This window comes from Notechis scutatus, chromosome 2 (genome assembly GCF_049901735.1).
Source record: "Notechis scutatus isolate UNSWTSFEM ecotype Mainland chromosome 2, rNotScu1.2, whole genome shotgun sequence".
Taxonomy (NCBI): Eukaryota; Metazoa; Chordata; class Lepidosauria; order Squamata; family Elapidae; genus Notechis; species Notechis scutatus.
The window spans coordinates 27,544,808-27,560,939 of record NC_142010.1 but is presented as its reverse complement, the minus strand read 5'-3'; the positions used below and the strand labels follow the sequence as shown (position 1 = coordinate 27,560,939).

At 40.7% G+C, this 16,132-nt stretch overlaps 1 protein-coding gene across 1 annotated transcript in view; it reads left to right on the top strand.

The window, feature by feature from the left end:
- LOC113432072 (vomeronasal type-2 receptor 26-like) overlaps positions 1-16,132 on the top strand; it is a 492,433-nt gene that overhangs the window by 355,000 nt on the left and 121,301 nt on the right. The gene's annotated exons all lie outside the window — the stretch shown is intronic.

Genomic DNA, 16,132 nt, shown 5'->3' with positions numbered 1-16,132 from the left:
AACCCTGGAGGTCTTCTAGTCCAGCCCCCTGCCTAAGCAGGAGAACCTAAATAATCTCAGATAAGTCACTGTCTAGATTCTTCTTAAAAACTTCCAGTGATGGAGCAGCCACAATTTCTGAAGGCAAGCTGTTTCACTGGTTAATTGTCCTTACTGTTAGGAAGTTTCTCCTTAATTCCAGGTTGCTTCTTTCTTTGATCTTTCTTGTCCTGTCCTCTGGTGCTTTGGACAATAAGTTGACCACCTCTTCTTTGTGGCAGCCCCTTAAATACTGGAATACTGCTATCATGTCACCCCTTATTCTTCTAGTCTAATGTTGACATTCAAAATCCCCCTCTCTCTCAAGAAAGCAATCCAGTTGCTAAGAGATTCAGAAAGACTAAAATCAAGACTTTCTCCACCTTGTTCAATTTATTGATCTCTGCTACACCCTTTGGATTGACCATAAGCTTGAAATCCAGGGTTCTCTGTTTTTCAAGGCTACCAAACACCACTTTTCTAGTTGTCCTGTTCTGAAGCAGCCACATAACAACATCCAGGTCTGCTGTCAGATCTCCCTTCTCTTCCAGATACACTCCATCTATGGATTTATTATAAAACTTGGCATTTGCAAGGAGGGGATGAAGCTGGAATGTAAAAGAAATCAGGAATGTTTAGGCAGGGTATCCAGATTTCTGTGACAAGAAATTTTGCGTGATGAGAGAGAAATGAAGTTTCAGGCTTATTTTGCAAAATGATCAATATTTGAATCATAACCCTAGTAATATAGTTAAATACAGTCAGTGGTGGGATTCAAATTGTTTTACCATCAATTCGGTGGGCGTGGCTTGGCGAGCATGCTTTGCCTAACGCCAGTGCAGCTTTCCCCATACCATGTTCAGAGTATTGCAGCGTAAACACAGATGGCTGAGGCTTCATTTAACTTCTTTATGTGTTTATAAAGTAAATTTTACAATACCAGTTGTAGATTTCTTCAACATGGAGCAAACTCAAACAGAAGCAGACATGTTACAGGTTCAGAGCAGAACAGCAACTCACTTTCAGCAGACATCAGTTTTACTTTAATTCAGCAGGCAAGCAAGACACACAGCAGAGGAGAGAAGCAGTTTCATCTTCAATAGACAGACTCAGAGCTAAACATAGCTTCAGAGCTGCAGAGTTTAATATAGAGCCATGCCTAGGCTACTTCTAGTTTCAGTTTCCAAACAGTCTCATTGGCTGGCTTAGTTGCTATGCCTATTCCTTGGCTGACCTTGTTACCATGCTCTATTTCAGTTCATGAATATACTCTGACATACCAGCTGAGACCTGCAGTGCCAATCAACTGAGAGAATAAAGAAGAGAAAAGCACAGGGGCCAATCCTGCACTTTTCTCTTCTTTTTCCTCTCAGCTGATTGTAGGAAGATTTTTTACTTTTCTTAGCTGATCATCGGCTTTTTTAAATTACCAGTTCAACCAGTAGCATACCACCACTGAATACAGTATATATGTGATAGATAGGCAATTCCAATTCCATGCAGTTTTTTGAGTATGTAATTATCCCTATAGAAAATATAGTAGTATTTCTGGAATCTCTGTATTATCTCTTTCTTGACCTGCCCTATGTGGAAAACTCTGTCACGAGACTTCAAAGCCTGTTCCAGATGTTATCTATTCCTTGCATTGAATGAAATTGAACATTGAACAAAAAAACATCATTATTTTAAGTTTCTTTGTTTTCCTTCTATTTGTCTGTGTCCAATTCCCAAATCTATTTCATTTACAATAGCCTTCTTAGTGGATGTTTAAGCTTTGTGTGTTTTGTGTGAATGCTCACTATAGGGTTTTAAGTGGAGCTGTTTGTCTGGAATGGTATAGGGTCTCCTGTTTCAGCAGAGGGTTGGACTAGATGATTAAAAGACCTCCTAGGTCCCTTTCAACACTGTTATTCTGTTTTAAATAACACAGTAACCTAATAGGAAGTGAAATAAGGGCTCCTTCTTAATTTTTTAGTCTATAAAGAAAATGGTAGGAGATTTGTACTTTCAGACTTGCAAGATTCTGTTCATGTTGTCTTACAATAAAGTAGGAGTAGCTACTTTTTGCTGTCTGATATGCCTAGAAAGTCTGACAGAATAAGGCTCTGCTCCTCTTGCAGCTCTTTTCACCTGTGCATTGATCTTGGGGAACTCCTGCTAGAGGGAGGAGTGAACCTATAGTTTGTTGCCATTTGTCTATTTCCTGGTTTCCTTTGAAATGAATCTAAAAAGTGACGTAGTCCAGAGATGGTTCTTGAGGGAAATATTCAGGACCCATTATATAAACAAAGAGTCAGAAACCTTCCTGAAGTTCTGGGAAGGGAGATAAGATAAAATTTGTAGAAACTCAGGTGGACGCTACCCTGAGTTATTAGAAGGAAGAGAGGAAAAGCACAAACAGATTGCAAAATTCCGCTACTATAGTGTATATCATTAAAGTCTATTTTTAGTCCTCCTGTGAAGTCATTTTCCAGATCCAATCTGTGAGTCTTCAGAGAATCATAGACTCATAATGATAGAAGGAACATTAGAGATCCTCTATTGTGATATAAATCAAATTGACAGGAGACTCATGAACAGATTCAGAGCTTGTTTATTGAAAAGCGTTTGCAAAGGCTGAAATCCTTTTCATTTGGGGAGAAGATAGGATATTTTTTCACAGGCAATCTTGAGAGTTTTATACATTTTCAAAAGCCTGGCCCTATTACCACCCCCTCTTCCTATTGGTTAGCCTATTGGGGTCTTATTCCTGTAACTACCATCCCATCTGTTTACACAGTAATCTTCATCCTTCTTGGCATACTCTCTATCTTTTTGGCATACCCCTATGTAAGAATATGATAAAAATAAAACAACAGACTATGATAATCAGAATCTGTAGAAGGCTTTAATATAAGACCTCTAAGTTAATATAAGACCAAACCTCTAAGCATAATCTTTGAAAAATCTTTCAGAACCAGCTCCTTGCCTAACCTATGGTCACAAGCCACAGTCATCCCCATCTTCAAAAAGGGAGACCCAAGCCTAGTTGAAAATTACAGACCAATCTCCTTATCCTGCGTCACCTGTAAAGTCATGGAATCAATTATTAACCAATCCATCATCCTTCACTTAGAGACAAATAACCTACTCTCCAATAAACAATTTGGTTTCAGAAAAAAACTATCCTGTAATCTGCAACTCTTACACTGCAAAAACATATGGACGACACAACTCGACCAGGGCAAAGCAATAGACGCAATCTACATAGACTTCTGTAAAGCCTTTGATTCAGTGGTACACGACAAACTACTCCTAAAAATAAAATCCTATGGTATCTCTGGACAACTGAATAACTGGATAGAAGCATTCCTGTCAAACAGACAACAAATGGTCAAAATCGGGAGCGTACTATCAAATCCAGTACCTGTCAATAGTGGTGTTCCCCAAGGCAGTGTTCTAGGACCAACTCTCTTCATACTCTACATAAACGACCTCTGTGATCATATTAAGAGCAATTGCGTTCTCTTCGCTGATGATGTAAAGCTGTTCAATACCACAGACAATACTGCTACCCTACAAAAAGATCTTGACTATGTATCAGAGTGGTCAAACAAATGGCAACTTCAAATCTCAACAAATAAATGCTCTGTCTTACATATTGGCAAAAAAAATCAGAAAATAAAATACAAGCTGAATAGTCAAGATCTTGTTGATGACTCAAGCTCTGTAAAGGACCTTGGAATACTCACCTCTAATGATCTAAGTGCTACAGCCCACTGCAACTACATAGCCAAAAAGGCATTAAGAGTTGTTAACCTAATCCTACGTAGCTTTTTCTCTGGTAATATCACACTACTAACCAGAGCATACAAAACATTTGCTAGACCAATACTCGAATACAGTTCATCAGTCTGGAACCCACACTACGTATCTGATATTAGCACAATTGAGAAAGTCCAAAAATATTTCACAAGAAGAGTTCTCCACTCCTCTACTCGTTGTAGAATACCTTATGCCACCAGACTTGAAATTCTAGAACTTGAAAACCTTGAATTACGCCGTCTTCGGTCTGACTTAAGCATGGTATATAAAATCATACATTGCAATGTCCTACCTGTCAATGAATACTTCAGCTTCAACCATAACAACACAAGAGCACACAATAGATACAAACTCAAAGTAAACCACACCAAACTTGATTGCAGGAAATACGACTTCAGCAATAGAGTGGTCAATGTCTGGAATACTCTACCCGACTCTGTAGTTTCTTCCCCAAACCCCAAAAACTTTAACCTTAGACTGTCTACTATTGACCTCACCCCTTTCCTAAGAGGCCTGTAGGGGGCGTGCATAAGCGCACCAACGTGCCTACCGTCCCTGTCCTATTGTTTCTCTTATTCTTTTATTTTTCTTATATGTACCCATTTCATGTATTCACAACTATGTATACATTTATACTTATTATCTTGTAAACAATTGGCAAATCAAATAAATAAATAAAATAAATAAAGATATTGCAATACTGGCCCCCCAACTCCAAACAACAGTTTAGGAGAAAGGAGACACCCCCTTACAGTAAATACACCCTTATATACGATTATCACATTTAAAAGATTACATAACACTTCCTGTTTTTCACACATAGAAATTATAGAGATTTTTATAAGAAAGATATGGATAATTCTGGGTGTTTTTCCATACCCCCCCCCCCATGTGTCCATCGAAATCCCCCAACTTTTCTCATCTTCATCATTATCATCAGATTTCCTGTTTTTCACTTAAAAGATTACACAAGAGATCATTAATATCCCTATAATGTCAAGGCAACCTCTTATGAATCTCAAACCAAGCCAAGGACATAATATTTTGCAATTCTACAGAACTTTAGCAGAATAACAAGTTATATAAATGTTCTGATCTCTAAAAGGTCAGATTAAGAACAAGTATGGAGTCTGTCTTGCTCTTTATATTCTTAGGTGTATAAGGTAAATTTTCACATATAACATCCTTTTATCAGTGTTATTAATTTTAGCATGACAACCGGACAAAGTGACCTACAAACTATCTAATGACCTACCAACATATGTCTAACCATAATGTGCAAAACAAACTTGTTATTACAAATTTCTTACATAATATCTTGCTTAATATTCCAGTAAATGTCTTGTAAAATGTCTTGTGTTATACAGAGGCTAAAAATGGTGTTACCTTAGTATCCTTAGCATCCATCTTTTACAGGGTTAAGGTAAAAGACATCTATCCAACCCTCTGCCCAAAGCAGAAGTCTTTATACCATCCCAGACAAATGGTTGTCAAATCTTTTCCTGATAATTTCCAGAGATGGAGCATCCACAACTCTGGGAGATAACCTGTTCCATTGATTAATAGTTCTCACTGTCAGGAAATTCCTCCTTGTTTCCAGGTTGAATCTTCTTCTGAGAAGCTTCCACACATTGCCTCTTGTCCAGCCAGGACAAGAGGCAATGTGTGGAAGCTTCTCAGAAGAAGATTCAACCTGGAAACAAGGAGGAATTTCCTGACAGTGAGAACTATGGAGAATAATCGATGCCCTCTTCTTCCCTGTGATAGCCCTTCAATATTTGAAGACTGCTGTCATGTCTTCCCTGAGCCTTCTCTTCATTAGGTTAAAGCTTTACATGAAAACCATCCCAGAGTTTCAATTTGTCCTGAATGCACCTGTGTACTTATGGGCATGTCTTGTTATACCCAGAAAAGACCTCAATTCTGGGACCTTTATTAGTGTTCACTTTTAAAGCCCTATATGGCATAGGGTGGGTTACTTAACAGATAACAGATAATCAGAGTTGGAAGGGACCTTGTAGGTCATCTAGTCCAACTCCCCGCCTAAGCAGGAGACCCTACACCATTTCTGAAAGATGGGAGTCCAATCTCTTCTTGAAAGTCTCAAGTGACGGCGCTCCCACAACTTCCAAAGGCAAAGCTGTTCCATTGCTTGTTCTCACTGTCAGAAAGTTTCTCCTTATTTCCAGGTTAAATCTCTCCTTGTTCAGTTTACATCCATTATTCCTTGTCTGGCCTTCAGGTGCTTTACAAAACAGCTTGACCATTTCCTCTCTATGGCAGCCCCTCAAATATTGGAAGACCGCTATCCTGTCTCCCCTGGTCCTTCTCTTTACTAGACTAACCATGCCCAGTTCCTGCAACCGTTTGTTGTATGTTTTAGCTTCCAGTCCCCTGATCATCCTGATTGCTCTTCTCTGCACTTTTTCTAGAGTCTCAACATCTTTTTATAGTGTGGTGACCAAAACTGGATGCAGTACTCTAGGTGTGGTCTTACTAAGGCTTTATAGAGTGGTATTAGTACCTCACTTGATCTCAATTGTATCTCTCTGTTAATGCAACTTAGGATTGCATTAGCTTTTTTGGCTGCTGCTGCACACTGCTGGCTCATATTTAGCTGGTTGTCCACTAAGACTACAAGATCCCTCTCACAGTTACTGCGAGTCTGTTGGTGGTGGGCCCGATTCTTGGACCAACCTGCTCCTGTTTGCACAAAGAAAAGAGCCATTAAATGACATTCTACTGAGTGAGAGAAAAGATGGCAAAAGAAGTGAAGACCTTGTAATATTCCCTTTCAAAACCAATTTAAAAGGATAATATGTTACTAAAGAAGGCAAAAGATTTAAGGGAGTGCAAAAGGAGAGATGCATATAATGCATTTTGATATGATACACTGATTGTATTTTGTGATTATAATAATGATTTATCAGGTTGCTTATATGTATGCGGAGAGCTTATGCACTGGAGACAAATTCATTGTGTGTCCAATCATTTTAGCACATTCCAATTAGGACATTAGTTGTCAGGTCAACAGAATTTAGTTGGCAGGTCAAAGGAAGGTAGTTGGCAAGTCAAGAAACCAGTTGTCATGATAATATTAATAATAGTGGGATATAGCAACTATCAAGGGAATTGAGTTGCTGGATAGATTGTGAACCCAGAAAGGGGCAGTGACTGTTTTTTAAACTGTATATAAACCCCAAGTATTCCTATGACAAATGTCTTCTCCACCTATATGAGCACAGAAGTCCAGCCTTTGCAAATGGTCAATAAAGCTCTGTTATTGTTCAGGAGTCTCCTGTTGATTTCAAACTGAGAGGGTTAAATTTCACACTTGGCCAATGAAGAATTCTATTCCTATTCCTATTCCTACTCTTTATTCTGTTCTATTCTGTTCTATTCTATTCTATTCTATTCTATTCTATTCTATTCTATTCTATTCTATTCATACCTGCCAAGATGTCAGTGTTGGAGTTTCCAAGTTCTTACCACCTTTCGTCCTTGTCCTTTTGGATCTAGGCAAATAAGCTGCATGTAAGGCCCAGGCCACAGCCCAGATGGTGGTGTAAATGAAATAGTTATCTAGACTCAGGATCCGATCCTTTGCCTGTTGGGCCACAGTCAGCAGTTTTCCCCTCTCTCTGCACCGACTCCAGTGTTTCACAGAAAATACATCCTTGGAGTAGGAGCACACAAAGGATGTTTCTGCAAAGTGGCTCATGAAAAAATAAAACTGCCTAAAGCCGCCATGCATTGTCCTTTGCTTTGTCTTCAAAGGAAAGGAAATAATGCTATCAATCAGCTTAAAGGGGTATATTTGCTGCCTAAAAAAAAAGCCCAGGTCCCAGATCAATGTTGTCATCAGGACTTTTCCTGCAACAGGTTCCTTAAAGTTATTATATATCTGATACAAAATTCCTATTCCAGAGTGGATTAAATCAATCTCTGCAGCATAAAGAAAGACATTCACTTGTTTCCATTTGTGATATACATGGAAATCTAGGAAGCTCTCAGAAGTTGTTGATGAAATGGTCTGTGATATAACTGGACAAATGCCATTCCTGATCAGCATGGAAGTTATTGTGGTCACGAATTTCTGTCCATTGTCACTGTTTGGAACAATCAGGCCAACCAAGATCCACCTGAAATGAAGGAGCAACTTGACCATTCCTGAATACTGGAATCCTTCAGTGGGAAGCATTGGGTAGAAGAAAGGAAACTGAAATTTATCCTTCAGGATCTGGGAAACAAAATTGTAACTAATCTGAAAAAGAAGGAAAAAAAATTATTTTATCCGAGACTGATGAGAATCAAAATGTAAGATACTCATTCTGTCCCTAATGAAGGGTTAACTCCACTTCTATATTCATCAATTCTTCAAGCATTGCTACTTTTGATGCTTGTTGTCTGAGAGAAGAATTATTTATTAATTTTAAAAATTTATAGCCTGCTCATCCACTGTACCTGGAAAGGTACAGTAACCTGGGAGAAGAACACCAAATCTGAATAGAATAGAATAGAATTCTTTATTGGCCAAGTGTGATTGGACACACAAGGAATTTGTCTTGGTGCAAATACTCTCTGAATACATAAAAGAAAAGATACAACTGGGATCATGGAGAGAAGGTATATGTTTGCTTTACTCCTTCCTTCTCTTTGCTGGTGTGGCCCATCAGCCACCAGACTTTCCAGCAGCCTAATCAAAGGAGGAGGAGGTATGGGAGTCAGGGTCAGCATTGGGGCAACCTGGGAGCTCCAAGGAGGAAGAGAGAATGGAGCAGGCACACACAGAGAGAGACAGATGTGGATCCTGGGCCACCCATTAGCCCTCAGATAGAGTCAACAACCCCCAGGTCTGGAGGTGGCTGATGAAGAAGAGGAGGAACAGCTGGATCCAGTGCCTGACACATGGCTGCACAGAAGACAGAGGAGAAGAGAGTAGTGGAAAGTCATGGGCTGATCCTGGGGAAGGAAGTGACACCGCTGCTAGCGAGGCCCCACCATAGGTGTGGCAGACAACTATTCATCTTCCAGCTAGACAGATTTGTTAGCCTGTGAGAGAAACTTTTTCCTGGGACTCAAAAGAAATCTTTTCAGTTCACGTCAGAGGGTTTGTTGTGTTTGGGGAGCTGGATCAGAACATTTGGATAACTATGATCCCTCTATAATACAACTCCAATCTTCATTTATAAGAGAGGACCTCTGATTGAAAGCTGCATGGTTAAAACTGGTCTTCCCAGCAAAGCTTCACCTGTGGGATTTTGTAGGTGCCCAACATGGATGATATCTGGATGGAGAGGCCACTTTCAGCCCCTTCAAGAACAGCCATTGTGTTTCTCTGCCTCCCACAACTGTAGTTGGGGACATTGGCCTCACCATCTGAAAGCAGGTCCAGCAAAGCATCTGAAGTCTTCCCTGCACTGAAATAATTTTCATAGATATTGTAACCCAAAGTGATGTTGGTTAAGAGATGGGAATCCTGGTTGATCTCCTGGATAGCAAAAAGGAAGGATAGCATCTTCCAGTATTGTGTTCCTAGTATCCTGCAAAATAATTATTAAATATACAGTAATCAATGAAATGAACATTTTTTTTTACCATTTTTAATTTAGTCTATTTTTACCAAAATAAAAATCATCTTCCTTAGCCCAAGCATTCTTCTGAATCTATTGGACCAATCATGAAAAATGTAATAATAATAATAATAATAATAATAATAATAATAATAATAATAATAATAATAATAATAATAATAATAATAATAATAATAATAATAATAATAATAATCTGTTAATAAAATATATCTGATTATATTTAAAAACCACTAACCAATTGTGTGATAGTTGAGCAACTTTTGAGAGTTTGATGGCATATTTGGATGAATTGTTTCCTCAGATATATCGTATTGTAATGAAACTCAAGGAGTTATTTCAATTTATATTTCATTTTAAGATACTTGGTGCCATTTAAGTTTATTGGAATCTATTTGTTACTAGCTTTGGCTTATTCTTGAGGTTACCAGTATCTTTTCAGTTGGTCTAAGATATCAGACTGGAGTTTAATATTCTCTCTTTCTAGTTATGTTCTCCAATATTTTAGTAATGGAATTGTTCAATCTATTTTTCCATATAAAACATAGAATCATTAAGTGCACAAATTCAACCCAAGCACAAATTCACAAAGAGAATGAGTAGCTGTAACTCTTAACAAAACCAATCATTTATTGATTCTTGAACATGTTTGTGTTTTGATGTCTACTGTGTAAATTTATATTGATATCATTATAGCATTAAGGTCATTTGTATTAGTTTAAAGTAGGAATCACAGACATGGAAACACAGTGAAGTAATACATTCTAATTTGGAAGATAGGGGTAGGAAAAAAACCCACCCTCTCCTTTCTATCCACAATCCAGCTGTTGTCTGAGGATGTCAAGAAGTGTCACTGTTTGTTCTTCAAAATCAGAAAAAACAAACAAACAGAAAGCACCCTGCTTGATTATCGTAGCTAAGAATTTCAATAGAGGCTCATCAGCTGCAGGATCTAAAAAGGATCTGCAACATTGAAGTGGCACAAGGCCTGGCTGGGAATAAGTCAGAAATAAAGTTGCTTTAAATGTAGTGCAGAAAGATCTACTTACACAGATACTGAAGTCACAGGAGAGTTTTCAAAGCTTAATCTTTCAAACGTAGCCTGTGTTGCAGAGATGATGCCACCAATGGAAAGCTCTCCTGGCTTGTAATGATTCTTTGGGTCCAACTTATCCCTCAGCAGTGTCAGGGCGCATTTGATTTTGAGCATCCCCCAGACTCCCTGAGCCCATAAAAGAAGCAGCAGAAACAGCAACATGATATGTTTCTGATAGAGCCTCCAAACCTGTGTGTGGTTTGAACAAAGAGTGAGAAGAAGACATTCAGGAAAGTTTTATTATTTCAGACAGAATCTAGCCAAGGCTTCATTTCTGAAGTGGATTAGACACCTGTCCAACTTCCCTAAATTCCTCCCAGCCTCTTTCTTTCTCCAGATCCATTTATGCACCTACCATTTTCCAAAGCCAAGGCTTCATTTCTGAAGTGGAGAGGAGAAGAAACCTCCCTCCCTGCCCTAAAAACCTCCCCAGGACCTCCCTCTCTCCAAACCTCTTTGTGGACTCATTGATTTCCAGTGTAGGGCATCAGCTCCCAAGGATTCTGTTGTGAACCCAAAGCAAATCCTCTTATTGATAGCTTTGTGTCACGTCTTCTGAAATGTTGCAGAAAAATCTCTAGAGAATGAGCACAAAAACAACAGTTAAATGCCTATAAGTTGTATAATGGCAATAAGGAATAAAATCACAGATGGTATCCAAACTCTGGAGATGAATTAGCTTAGAGAGGGTTCTTAGAGACACAAAGCAATTGAGTGAAGTAGAATGTTTACTCTACTTGTCATGCCCCTGGTGGAGACTGACTCTGAGCAGTCAGAGGAAGACCCAGGCCCATCCCCTATCCATCCTAGGGCACGCAGGGAGGAGAGGATCAGGGTAAAATGTGGTCTACTTGGGAGGAGAGGGACATGATCCCCTTCATGGGTTGCAGGTATGAGATCTGCATAAGAGTTTGGACCTGCGTGCTAACAGACACTGGAGACAAATTAGTGTTTTATTCCTAAAGAAGGTTTATCTTGGTTGGCGTTCTTCCAACGGACTGTCCTTGGTTATCTTCCTGAAGTTGGCAATTACCTATCCTGGTCTGTCATGGAACTTTATTCAGTGCAATTTGTTTTTGGTTTTTGCTTCCTTATCGGCTCTTTGAATGTGAACTGTTTTTCTTTCCTTTGAAATGTTATTTTGAAAATAGTTTACTCCTCCATTGTGAACAATTAAACAGTGAAGCCAAGTTAAAGGCATTAAAGGACTTTTAGTTACGTTTTGGGTTTTGTTATATTTCTGAGATACTCTGGGTCATCACACTACTTTATTGAATTTTGAAATGGAAGAAACACAACTGAAAGAATTTATAATAAATTAGGCTAATGTTTTACTTATAAAGATGTAACAAGGGGAACTTAAAGATTGAATGAATTGTTGTTATATGTTATAATCTTAAAGAGAATTTTTGTAAAATGATGTATCCTTGGTATATGTCACCAGACAGATTGTACAGCCAAGGCTTTGCTGTATATCTGAATGATAGAGCAGTAAACACCATCTCTGTCTTTTCTAAAAACCTCTTCAGGCCTTTTCTTTTTCTAGAGCTGTTTATACAGATTTTCTACTGGTGTGACACGGGCCAACAAGGTTTTAGTGTGATATCAAGGTGGTAGTATGCAGTGGTGGGATTCATTTTTTTTTTACTACCAGTTCTGTGGGTGTGGTTTGGTGGGCGTGGCAGAGGAATTGTGATGACCCGAGGTGTGGCACAAAGGCAACACAGTCAGATAATCAATAAGAGTCCCTTTATTATCTCCAACCTTGGCCCCAATGTTCAGATTACCTTCTGGCTGGAGAAAAACTCTCCCAGGAACAGCCTTTGCCTCCAAAACATGGTCCAAAACATGGTCAACACAAACTGTCACTTTAAGTCCAATCAAGCCAAACTGAAGTAATTAGTTTGGCAGGGCAGGAGCAAGAATTTCAGACTTGAAGATATGGCAAAACTCACACAATTGGGAAGATGCCAGGAACATGGATAAGCAATGATAACACAAGATAAAGTCACGTTTGCTCCCAGCAGCCTGCCGCATGCAGCCTGCCTTTCTTATAAACTGTGTTCCCAGCTGTGGCTAATGAAGGGAATCAGGGCCCTTTCCTACCCCATAAGCCATGCAACCCATGTTGCTCTCTTCTCCGTTCCTCCCTGCATGCCCTAGGATGAAGAGGGGGTGGGCCTGGGTCTTCCTCTGAACTCCCTCTCCCTTGTTCTACCTCTTACCTGCTCTGCCCAGCTGGGCTTTGCCCTTCCCCAGTTTCCTCCACAGCCAATGGAGCCACACTCCCAATCCCTCTCAGCTGTTCGGCTTCCTCCTCGGATTCAGACTCCGACAGGAGCATGACAGGAATGATACTGTAAAATCTCCAGTCAGAGGTGGTATTTGCCAGTTCTCCAGACTACTCAAAATTTCCATTACCACTTCTCCAGAACTGGTCAGAACCTGCTGAATACCATCTCTGGTAGCATATGATTAATACATTTGTGTCAAAGTTCCTTTATGTCTGCTGCAAGTCTCAAGAGATTACTCTCCCTTGTTTCCTATACCAGTGGTCCCCAACTTTTGTGGCTTGGCAGCCTGGCTGGGGGTGGTGGAGAGGGGAAGTAGGCTGCGGGGAATGGTGGGCTGGCCATGTGTACATGTGCATACGAAACTCCACTCAAGCAAGGCAGAAGAAAAGTCTTGGGGGCATGGTTTCATGCTCCTTCAGGCTTCTCCATGCCAAAGGCTTTTGCAAAGGGACAGAAGCCCTGAAACAGCACAAAATCACTCCCCTGAAGCCTTTCGCCCTTTTCCCAAAGCATTTGGGGGAGTGGTCTCATGCTCCTTCAGACTCACCAAGGCTGCCCGATGCTCCAAAAATGGATTGAGTGTCCTGTGCAGGCAGCCTCAGTGAGTCTGCGAAGCTGAGAAGGGCACACTCATTCCACTCAGCCTCTGCTCTCACCATTCTGATTTTGGAGCATTAGGAGTAGGTGGATTGGTGCCCTAGTTCGGGGGGGAGAGGGAAACTGGGTTGCACAAGCGGTGGGCCGGTGTGCATGTATGCATATGCAGCTCCACTTATGCAAGAGAGAAGAGAAGCCTTTGGGGCGCCACCTGCACCCACACTGGCCCACTTCTCATGTGGCCTGGTTTTGAACAGGCCGCGGCCTGGTTGTGGGCCACAGCCCGGGGACTGGGGACCCCTGTCCTATATTACCAGAATAGAAAGGGATGGGCGTACATTCATTATACTTACTGAGTTTTCTGTTAATGATCTTGCAAAAACCCTTGCTTCGGGATGGGGTCAGGGCAACTGATTGGAGCTGAGAGTTTACTGTCCGGATGCCCTTCCTGATGCCTATGTGGAGCTCACAGCAGATATTTTGTCTTTGCACCCAGAGAGAGAAATATCTGCTGCTCTCTAGGATCAAACTCACAGCCTCCTGATTATGAGGTGAGAGCTCCACCTCTAGGCATTGCCCTGATAATACTTACTGAGATAGTCCATCTCAAATCTCTTTGGCCACATCTTAGTGGTGACCACTAGGATGAGAGATGAGACACAGGATTGGATGGTCCCTCTGTGTTGACAGGCAGACAGAAGAATGAAGACCATTCAGCCTGTTCTGACCAAGGCTCACCAAGACCGTAATTAAGCACATGCTTAGTTAAAACAACTCTACACAGCCATACATCAGGCACTGGACCCAGCTGTTCCTCCTCTTCAACACCAGCTACCACCAGACCTGGGGGCTGTTGACTGTCCATTTGAGGACTGATGAATGGCCCAGGCTCTGTCTCTGTCTCTGCCTCTTTCTCTGCCAGCTCCGTTCCCTCTTCCCCTTCGGAGCTCCTAGGTTGCCCTGATGCTGACTCTGATTCCCACGCCTTCCTCTTCTTCCTCTGATTTGGCTTCTGGAGATGCCGGTGGCCAACAAGCCACAACAGCCATTGGCAGTTCAAGTCTCACCAGCTCAAGGTTGACTCAGCCTTCCATTCCTTCTAAGGTTGTTAACATGAGGACCCAGATTGTTGCGGGCAGTATGCTGACTCTGTAAACTGCTTAGAGAGTGTTGTAAAGCACTATGAAGCCGTATATGTCTAAATGCTATTTATTATTTAGCTTATGTAATATCATCCTGGACTAACAATCAGGGGTGGGATTCAAATTTTTTAACAACCAGTTCTGTGGGCATGGCTTAGGTAGTGGACATGACTTGGTGGTCATGTTATTGGCTGGGTGTGGGCAACTCAACATCACTCACATCGAGGCACGCATCTCCTCGCCTGGCCTCTCATAACTGTGGGGATGCTGCAACAGTCGTAAGTGTGAAAAAGGGTCATAAGTCACTTTTTTCAGGGCCATTGTAACTTTGAATGCTGCCAGCAAAGGAGGGGAAAAAATCTCCAGAGAAGTTCCTGAGACAGGAAATCTAGTCCTGCCAAGAATGTAATAAGGGTTAACGGAGAGGCAGTTTCTGTAAGCAACACCAGAATGTTTCCTTCCTGCCTTCCTTACAGGATTAGGCCAGTAATTTCTTCTAACAACCAGTTCTCTGAACTGCTTAGAATGTTAACAACCGGTTCTAGAGAATAGGTGCAAACTGGTAGAATCCCACTCCTGCTAACAATATATATTAACATTTCACCTAGTTTAGTAAACACCATAAAATATAAATGTTAAAAAAGATTTATATTCTAATATCCATGTTTTGGCCATATAACCATTGAATGAAGTTTAATTTATATTAAAAAAATATAAATGAACCGGTATATGTTCTCAGCCTGTGAAGCTAGTTCACCTCCTCGTGGTGTATCCTGGAGCATGAACTAAATGAAGTAGCAACTGCTGGCAGCCAGACTACTCAGCTACAAAAATGAGAAAAGAAAAAAGAAAAGACCTTTTCAGGCCAAAATAAAAAGAGGCACCAGGAATATTATTCAAATTTGCCAAATCAATGTTGAGGGGCTCAGCAGATCCAAGAGCCAATATGTTTTCAAACTTTTATTGGACAGTAACATAGACAAGGCCATCCTCCAAGAAATGCACATAGAACATAAAGAACAGCAACTCAGAAGAGGCAAGATTCATGGCTATGACCTGTTGGGAGCCACCTACCACTGCAGCTCTGGCATGGCTACATGTGTTCACAGATAACAGATAATCAGAGTTGGAAGGGACCTTGTAGGTCATCTAGACCAACCCCCCACCCAAGCGAGAGACCCTACACCATTTCTGACAAATGGCAGTCCAATCTCTTCTTGAAAGTTTCAAGTGATGGCGCTTACACAACTTCTGAGGGCAAGCTGTTCCATTGGTTGATTGTTCTCACTGTCAGAAAGTTTCTCCTTATTTCCAGGTTAAATCTCTCCTTCTTCAGTTTCCATCCGTTGTTCCTTGTCTGGCCTACAGGCACTTTAGAAAATAGCATGACCCCTTCCTCTCTATGGCAGCCCCTCAAATATTGGAAGACCGCTATCATGTCTCCCCTGGTCCTTCTGTTTACTAGACTAGCCAAGCCCAGTTCCTGCAACCGTTCATTGTATTTTTTAGCCTCCAGTCCCCTAATGATCCTGGTTGCTCTTCTCTGCACTTTTTCTAGAGTCTCAACATCTTTTTTATAATGTAGTGATC